The sequence below is a fragment of the Trichechus manatus genome, unplaced genomic scaffold (assembly GCF_000243295.1).
Source record: "Trichechus manatus latirostris isolate Lorelei unplaced genomic scaffold, TriManLat1.0 scaffold00058, whole genome shotgun sequence".
NCBI lineage: Eukaryota > Metazoa > Chordata > Mammalia > Sirenia > Trichechidae > Trichechus > Trichechus manatus.
This window is the reverse complement of record NW_004443994.1, coordinates 10,558,696-10,568,367: the sequence shown is the minus strand read 5'-3', so window position 1 is coordinate 10,568,367 and position 9,672 is coordinate 10,558,696.

Genomic DNA, 9,672 nt, shown 5'->3' with positions numbered 1-9,672 from the left:
CTTTTTCATTGTTGTTGATTTTGTGTTTGCTGAGTCTTTATATTTTTCTAGTTTTTTATTTTTACTTGTAGGATTGTTAGTTTCCTTTCTGGTTACCTTAATATTTACCCTTATTTTTCTAAGTTTATACCAGTCTTTTGTTTCTTTATATCACCTTGACTTCTTCTCCATATGAAAAACCTATGCCTACATTTTTTAAGTCCTTTTTTGTTTTGATGTTGTCATCTTCTACATATTGACATCTGTTTCCTTATTTTCAGTGTTTTAGCTTTTATTTACTTTTGTGACTTCTCTATTTTCTGGGTTGATATCTGGTTGCTCTATCCTGTGTTCTGGTCTTGGGTTGTTATCTGATGTTACTGATTTTCTAACCAGAGGACTCCCTTTAGTATTTCTTATAATTTTGGTTTGGTTTTTACAAATTCCCTAAACTTCTGTTTATCTGGAAATGCCTTAATTTTATCATCATATTTGAGAGAAAGTTTTGCTGGCTATATAATTCTTGGCTGGCGATTTTTTTTCCTTCAAGGCTTTATATATGTCATCCCATTGCCTCCTTGCCTACGTGGTTTCTGCTGAGTAGTCCGAGCTTATTCTTATTGACTCTCCTTTGTAGATGACTTTTCTTTTATCCCTAGCCACTCTTAAAATTCTCTCTTTATCTTTGGTTTTGGCAAGTCTGATTATAATATGTCTTCGTGACTTTCCTTTGGGATCTACCTTATGTGGTGTTAGAAGAGCATTTTGGATAGATAGTGTCATCTTTCACGATATCAGGGAAGTGTCTGCCAACAAATCTTTGACTATTCTCTCTGTATTTTCTGTTACTCCAATCACTTGTAGGTTATTCCTCTTAATAGAGTCCCACATAATTCTTAGGGTTTCTTCATTTTTCTTAATCCTTTTACCGGTTTTTCCTCAAATAAGGTGGTGTCAAGTGCTTTATCTTCAGTCTCACTAATTCTGACTTCCATTGCCTCAATTCTGCTCCTAAGACTTTCTATTGCATTGTCTAATTCTGAAATTTTATTGTTAATCTTCTGGATTTCTGATTGCTGTCTTTCTATGGATTCTTGAACCCTGTTAAATTTGTCACTATGCTCTTCTCTAATCTTTTTAATTTCCTCTATTGCGAGTTCTGCATTTTGCTTAATTTCCTTCCTAATTTCTTGAAGAGTTCTATATATTAATCTTTTGTATTCTGCCTCTGGTAATTCCAAGAAATTTTCCTCCTCTGGAAAATATCTAGATTCTTTATTTTGGGAGCTTGCTGAAGCCATCATTGTCTGCCTCTTTACATGATTTGATATTGACTGTTGTCTCCGAGCCATCAATAAGTTATTATATTTATTTATTTTATGTTTGCTTACTGTGCCCTAGCTTCTTGTTTTGTTTTGATATGCCCAAATAGGCTGCTTATATGAGCTAGTTTGATTATTGGCACCTTTGAAGTTCTAATGTCCTGTCACCAGGCGGTTAGATCTGTTACTAGGTATGTGAGCTCAGGAGTCTTCCCACTTCTCCTGTATGGATTCAGCTCAGGTGCCCAGGTAGATAGCCACCAAGTGTGTGGTGTAGGCTCTCACTTACAGTCCTAGACAGGCATGGGTGATTAGTGTAGGCACAGGCATCTGGCTGCAGCAGGGGGACACACTCTGAGCAAGGCAGGGGGCTGACAGCTGCCCCCGAGTGTCCAGGAGGAGGGTGTGTCCCAGTTCCCTATATTGCGTAGGTGGGTGGGTATTGCAGCCAGACTATGAGCACCTAATGCTGTTGGCTATAAGGACTGGGGGGCACCTTTTATTCATGGGCCTCTCTCTCAGGTGGCTAAGTGGCATGGGTGGAGCCACCAGTCCTCAGGCCCCTGATGTAGGTAGGTGAAGACCCTGCTTAATGGTCAGAGCAGTGTCAAATGTCAAGAACCTGCCACTTCACAGCTGAAATAGTTGAAGTTAGAGTTCCGGTATATACACTGTTGTACTGCGGTAATGAGGGCCTACGCTGTTGAGATGGGCCCACACAAATCTATGCAGGAAGGAAGGCACTCAAAGTCTGTGGACCCCTTATGCCTGTGCCTAGGCAAAGGACCTGTGCCTACCCTGGGTTCCTGTCTTAGGGTAGCCGGCAGTTTATTTTTTCTGCTGTTTGTTAATTTGTTCACTCTCCTCACTCTCCAAGGCCAGGAGAATGGCTCTGGTAGTTTGACAAATCCTACTTCTGTCCCAGCGGGCTCAGCAATTGCTGAAACCAGTCCAGGACCCAGTGCAGAGCAGGGAGTGGGGAGGTAGATGGGAGAGAGGTTTTTCCCTAAGTGGGGTGTTTTTGAGCCACACTGTAAGCCATACACAAGTACTTATGTTTTGTGGAGGGGTGCTTCTCACTGATTCTGGGTGGCCGTGTAGACACTCTGGTGCTGGGTCTCTCCTGGTGTGGGAGAAGTGCCTGCGGAGCAGTGCCGTTTGCCTGCCTTACTGCTCACCCCAAGCTGATCAGGCCTGAAAGGCTCAGGCCCTCACCAGTTCAGGTCTGGCAACTCCTCCCAGCTTCCAAACCGTCTCTCCCTCCCCTGCCACTCAGGCCGGTTCCTCAACTCTGCCTTTAATGGTCAGGGCTCCCAGATTGCCATATATAATTGAATCACTTGTTTTTTTGGGTCTTTGTTGTAAGAGGGTCCACCGGAAGCATCCTTTATTTTTTTAAACTATAAACATGTAACTTTGTTTGGCCTCGCCTCAGCAGCAGAGCTTTTAACCACTATGCCACCAGGGCTTAATCTAATGAATAGAGGATACTAAAAAAAGTATATCTTTCTCCACCCCAGTAGAATGGATTGAGAGCCAGTTTAGCAGCCCACAGTGACCCTCAGAGGAAGAGGTTCTTTCCCTGCATCTTTATAAGTATCCAGGAAAAAACTGCAACCCTCCTTGGGTCATGTGGACACACCTGTGCAAAAACTGGGTTTGGGGATGGAGGTGGAAAGGGGGACATGGTGAGAGGTGGTGATGATGGTAAAATGATGAGGTGGGACATCATTTATGTTCTGCACCCCATTAGCAGGATATAAAGAGGGTGAGGGACAGTTTCCTCAAGCCAAAGGTATAGACTAACAAAGATAATATGTCTATAGTGATTTGAATTTTGTTTGGCTCTCTCCGGTTCCTACAATCCCCAAGGAATTCCCAGCAAAAGGTCATAGCCAGGCATGAATTGTAGCAATCTGTACCTCTGTTCCATTCTTTCGTCTTCAAAAGGACTTTCAAGACTAAAATACAAGTCTTCCATTGGTATTTTTCCTCATTGACTTCTTTGTATATTTGATTATTTTCTAAAAGTATGTAAAAGAATAAAAACCCTCTTACGTTTTTGCCATGATCTGGCTGTCAGTGTTTCCTTTAAGCTACACAGGACAGCATCCAACTTCTGTGTGTTAAGCACAGCTAATCTGAGGCCCTGTCCCCACCAAGGTGGCCCCAGGTTGACTGCAAGCCTGCATAGTAGGTACAATATGGAAACAATGGGAGAGAGAGTTCTTCAAGAGTTTTCCATGCAGAATGGGATGCTCTGCTTGCTCTAACCTAGCAGGCTCTCTTCCTTTGCGCCCATACTTCAAAGCCTCAGGACACTCCTCTCTCATGGACCTGTTTTCTGGTGAGAGGAGCTACAAAGACTGAGAAGTTCTCTGAGGCCCTTGTGAATGGTCAGTTTCACAGAAGTCTAGACTGTCTACCTAGGACAGATTGTTGGGGTAAGGAGGAAGTTATCTTTAGTTCCTTCCCATTTCCTTCCTTGCTACTTACCCCCAATCCCTTAAGGCTTGGTGCTGCCTGGCTTTGGCTGTTTGTAAACTCCCAACTCCTTACTGAGCTCAGGACTTTCCCCATTTAACCCCAGGAACTCCACTCAGTTCAACCCATTTATTCAGTGGCCCTTACAAATAAGGCCCTAAGTATGCATTCTGAAATTGCTTCCTTTGTATTCTTTCTATATTCTTAGTCTAAGTAGGTCTCAGCTAGGTCATAGGAAGAGGGGAAGCTGATTGCATTAGTTTATATTAATATGTTAATGCATATTGAATCATTCATTCATTGAGCACTATAAATCTTATAAACACTGAGTTCACAGTGGTTAAAGGCCCTGGCCTCGTTAGGCAATTTATATTCTAATGGGGCAACAGACAGTAAATAAACTATATAATATAGCAGTAGTGGAGTTAAGTGCTATATTGAAACATAAAGCAAACTTGGTGATAGAGAGAGAAGAGTGCGCGTATCTGCTGGGCAGTGGGGTAGTATTTTAAAAAGGCTGGTCAGGAAATGTGACTCTGAGGAGAATGATTTTAACATAGTGGCAGGGGTTGGCTGGGTAGAGATTTGGATTTAAAGAGGTCTCTTTTTGGTAGAGCTGCCGGTTAACTGAAATTCTGATCACAAAATGATAATGTGGGAAAGATTTTGATGGGATTTGGAGGTGGAGGCTCTCTAGTGTAGAGCTGTAAGACATAGAATGGTATCATAGGGACTCTCCTGGCCCCTGCCAGTCCTGACCCCTTGTCTAGCTCATTTCTGATCCCACCCCCTGCTGGTCACCACCTACTGTTTTCACATTTATCTCACTGGTAGGACTTTCAGCTTGGCCTTCTTCCCAGCTACCACTTAAACTCTCATCCTTGATGTTAATGCAGATTCTTCCATCACATTGCCTTAGGCAGTTCTGAATAAATACCCTTCCTTCTGACTTACAAGAAGCTACTCATTACCCTACCCTATGGGTAGCCATATACTTCTGAGAGCAAAAGGGGCACTATTAATAATTATGCTGGGGCGGCAGGTGGAAACTGGGTCTGTCCTCTGCAAACCAAGTGATTGGTCATTGTAGGCATATAGTTTGTTGGCCTAGTTAGCTCCAGCCCACAAGTGGAACAGAGATATCCCCTCCCCAGCCAAGCATCTGATCTGGAAGCTAGGAGGTTGGGCTCTTTGCATGGTACATCCAGAAGTCAAAACAGAGGTCTTCAAACTTTAGTCACCGACACTGTTTTCTAACCCTCAGATCTCTTTTTCCAGTTTACATCTTGGAGACCCCTTAGATCCCACCCCAGAATATGGCCCCATTCATTTACATTCTTTTCCTGAGAATGAATTGGGGACTTTCTAAACCCATTTTGTCCACTTTTCCATTCTTGTGGGATCAGATGGGTGTTTGGCTCCCTGGAGCTGAGATTATCAGAGGAGCTGGGCTTCCAAAGGCAGAGTCTAACTGATCACCTGTTCAGTTCCTCAGAACAGTCTGTTCAAATATACTCTGGAAATAATTGTTCGCTGTTACTTTACAAAGTTACATGTTCATAGTTTAAAAAAATAAAGGAAAATAATAAGCACTTGTGCTGTTTCAAAGCAAGTATTATAGATAGTGAGATCAAGCTTCAAAATTTGGAAGTAATATCCAAAAAATTATAAGACTGGAAAGGTTAGTGGCTCAAAACTACTCAGTGGTGCTGCAGAAGAAAGTCCTGGCGATCTACTTCCATAATATTAATCCAAACCAAACCCATTGCTATCAAGTCGATTCTGACTGATAGTGATCCTATAGGCCAGAGTAGAACTGCCCCGGAGGGTTTCCAAGGCTGTAAATTTTTATGGAAACAGACTGTCACAACTTTCTCCCACAAAGCAGCTGGTGGGTTCAAACTGCCAACCTTCTGGTTGGAGCTGAGCGCTTAACCACTGTGCCACCAGGGCTCCTTCCATAAGATTGCAGCCATTGAAAACCCTATGGAGCATTGCTCTATTCTGACATACATGGGGTTGCCATGAGTCAGAATGAACTCAACAGCAATGGGTTTGTCTTTGCGGGGGAGGGTTACTTTTACCATAATAGTTAACAATGATATTGTCTCAGTAAATTCTAATCTGTTTTGAAGCACAGGTCCACAGTCCCTTATCTGAAATCCTAAAAACTCTAAAAACTGAAAAAAAATTCAAAGTTTGTCACAGGCAACAAAACTTGATTTGAATTCATGTGAGATTCCTTATAGTCTTTATTTATCCCACTTAGTGTGAATACTCACGTTTTGCTGCAGAAATATTAATATGTTTGGTTACTTCCATAAACTCCAAAGGGAATATTATATAATACATGGTATATGCACCATATTACCTGTCCAAAACACTTCTGGCCCAGAAAGTTTCTGATAAGGAATTATGGATCTACAGTACTATTTTCAAGCCCTGGTGGTGTAGTGGTTAAGAGCTCGGCTGCTAACCAGAAGGTTAGCAGTTTGAATCCACCAGCCGCTCCTTGGAAACTCTATGGGGCAATTCCACTCTGTCTTATAGGGTCACTATGAGTTGGACACAATTCAAAGGCAATGAGTATACGAGTATACTACTGTTTTGCCCATTACAGTTTTTTGTTTTGGTTTTCAGTTAATAATCCTCACAAATTAGGCAAGCACAAACCTCACACAAGTTTGCCCCCTGCTTGGTGACTGACCCAGTATAGTCTATAGTTGGGAAAATATTATTATTTTCTAACACAATATCTAATACCTTTAGCCTTTGGTAGGGGAAAAGAAAACATTCATTTAATAGATGATAGTGAATATCGTATTGAGCCTAATTCTCCCATTCTCCACTAACCTAGTCAAGAACTTTTCTTAAAGGAAGTCGTCCACAAGCAATAAGAGAAACAGCCTAAGAACTGCTTCCAATCAAAAAAAGAAAAATAACAAAATCAGTTCACCCGTGATTTCCTAAATATACTTAGAAGAGATAAAATCCCATTGATGCCTCTAAAAATAAAAATGAGGAAAGGGCAACTCTATTGATTCCCTGCAAACCAATGAATGTGTAGCTTATTGATAACACTAAACACCATCTAACACTTTTGTGATTTTGAACGAAAAGTCTGCCTCTGTATGAAGGTTTAAATCATGATATTAATATATTAGGGGGGAAATTATTATGGGAGGCACTTGAAAATTAATTAAAAACCCTGCACTCAGTTTGTTTGTCAGATAAGATAAATATCACGCATGGGAAAAGATGCCTGACAACCGTCATAGTTTTCAGATTCAAAATTAGAACCTGACAGCTGTGTCTTTGTGTGACTCTCCTTGGAGTATGATATACAGAGATACATAACATGAAGATTTCTAACAGAAATATTTATTACTGACACTTCCAGTATATTCTATGTGTGCCATCAGACCGAGAGACAGAGAGCTGTAACACCAGAGATGGCAAGAAGCAGCGGCACACAAATGGTGGCAGAACAACCAGGAGACCAGCAGGAGACCACAGGAGACTGCAGGAGACCAGCAGGAGACAGCATTTTCTCACTGGAAAAATTTATTTGAATTTGGGTCTCTGGTTTTAAAGCCCAGGCAGATAGGGAGGTAAGACACTCCAGAAAGAGGGAGACTATACAAAACGCTGGAAGATGGAAGAGCTTGGCATGTCCCCAAGAACCACAAATATTTGGAACTCGATACACATTTAAGAAAACAGCAGCAGAAGATAAAGCCGCTAAAGTAGGCTTGGATTATGCAAAATAAATTATGCCACACTAAGCTGTGTAGGGAAACCCTGGTGGTGTAGTGTTTAAGAGCTACAGATGCTAACCAAAAGGTAAGTAGTTCAAATCCTCCAGATACTCCTTGGAAACCCTACTGGGCAGTTCTACTCTGCCCTATAGGGTCACTATGAGTTGGAATCAATTCGATGGCAACAGGTTTGGTTTTGGTTTTGGTAAGTAGTGTAGACTTAATTTGGGAGGAGATGAGAAAACAATGAAAAATTTTAAGAGGAAATGAGATCCTCAGAGGCTTAGAAATTGAAGGCAGGACAACTAGTTATGAGACAGCAATTCCTAATGTTATTTAGAGCAAGGGTTTTGAAGTCAGACAAATTACCACTTAGTATGTCAATAAGATGTAGATGACTCAGGACTGGAGGAAGACTTGTTAACAACCTGCGATATGTAGATGACACAACCTTGCTTGGTGAAAGTGAAGAGGACTTGAGACACTTAGTGATGAAGATCAAAGACTACAACCTTCAATATGGATTACCTCAACATAAAGAAAACAAAAATCCTCACAACTGGACCAATAAGCAACATCATGATAAACAGAGAAAAGATTGAAATTGTCAAGGATTTCATTTTACTTGGATCTACAATCAACACCCATGGAAGCAGCAGTGAAGAAGTCAAACCATGTATTGCATTGGGCAAATATGCTGCAAAAGACCTCTTTAAAGTGTTAAAAAGTCAAAGGTGTCACATTAAGGACTAAGGTGTGCCTGACCCAAGCTATGGTATTTTTAATCGCCTCATATGCATGTGAAAGCTGGACAATTAATAAGGAAGACTGAAGAACAACTGATGTATTTGAATTGTGGTGTTGGCGAAGAATATTGGCTCTACCATGGACTTCCAGAAGAATGAACAAATCTTTCTTGGAAGAAGTACAGCTAGAATGTTCCTTAGAAGAGAGGATGGCAAGACTTCGTCTCACTTATTTTGGACATGTTATCAAGAGCAACCAATCCCTGGAGTTGGACATCATCCTTGGTAGGGTAGAGGGTCAGTGAAAAAGAGGAAGACCCTCAATAAATGGATTGGCACAGTGGCTGTAACAATGGGCTCAATCATAGCAAGGATTGTGAGGATGGCGTAGGACTGGGTAATGTTTCGTTCTGTTGTTCATAAGGTCACTATGAGTCAGAACCAACTTGACGGCACCTAACAACACCATGATGCTGAACAGGTTTCAGCAGAGCTTCCAGACTAAGATGGACTAGGGAGAAAAGCCTGGCGATCTACTTCTGAAAATCAGCCAGTGAAAGCCTTATGGGTCACAATGGTCCAATCTGTAACTGATCGTGGGGTTGGCACAGGACTGGGCATTGTTTCATTCTTCTGTGCATGAGGTTGCCATGAGTTGCAGGCCAATTCGATGGCAGAGAAAAATAGCAACATATAAAAATATTTAAGACACAATCTCCTTTCACAGTGAGTAAAGAGTCTACAACACAGTTCTTTTGACTGATTTCCTTTATTCCAGATCCCCAGCCTCCTCTCTTACTTACAACCTCACACTCAGCACTTAGGCCGATATTTACACTGCTCCTGGGGAAGTGATATGGCTTTCCTACTTTATGATTCCCCTTGGACTACCTCCTTTTCTGGCTACTCCTGTTGGATGAGTCAGATTACACCTTGTCTGATCCAAGTCTACCCTCAGTGCCCAACCCTGGTTCCAAGATACCTTGCTACTAAAATGAAGTTAAACCAACTCTTTCAACACCTGGTACTAGAATTCTTCACAGAGAAAAACACGTTGAGAAGTGCGATGGTCAATATTATGTGTCAAGTTCCCAGTTTTTGTGTAATCGTCCTCCATTTTTGTGATCGGATGTAACTGTTCTCCATTTTGTAGTACTGTATAATTGTGTTGTAAATCTTAAAACTCTATATGTTAATGAGGCAGGATTAGTGTGGGATGTATCTTACCTTTAGTAAGATACTAAAGTCACACCTTATTCAAGTCACACACTTACTCAAGTCTTACCCTTACTCAAGTCACCACCTTGCTCAAGTAAGGGGAATTTCCTTGAGGATGTGGCCTACATCCAGTATGTGAATGTTCTGGCAAAGGTCTCTCTCGCT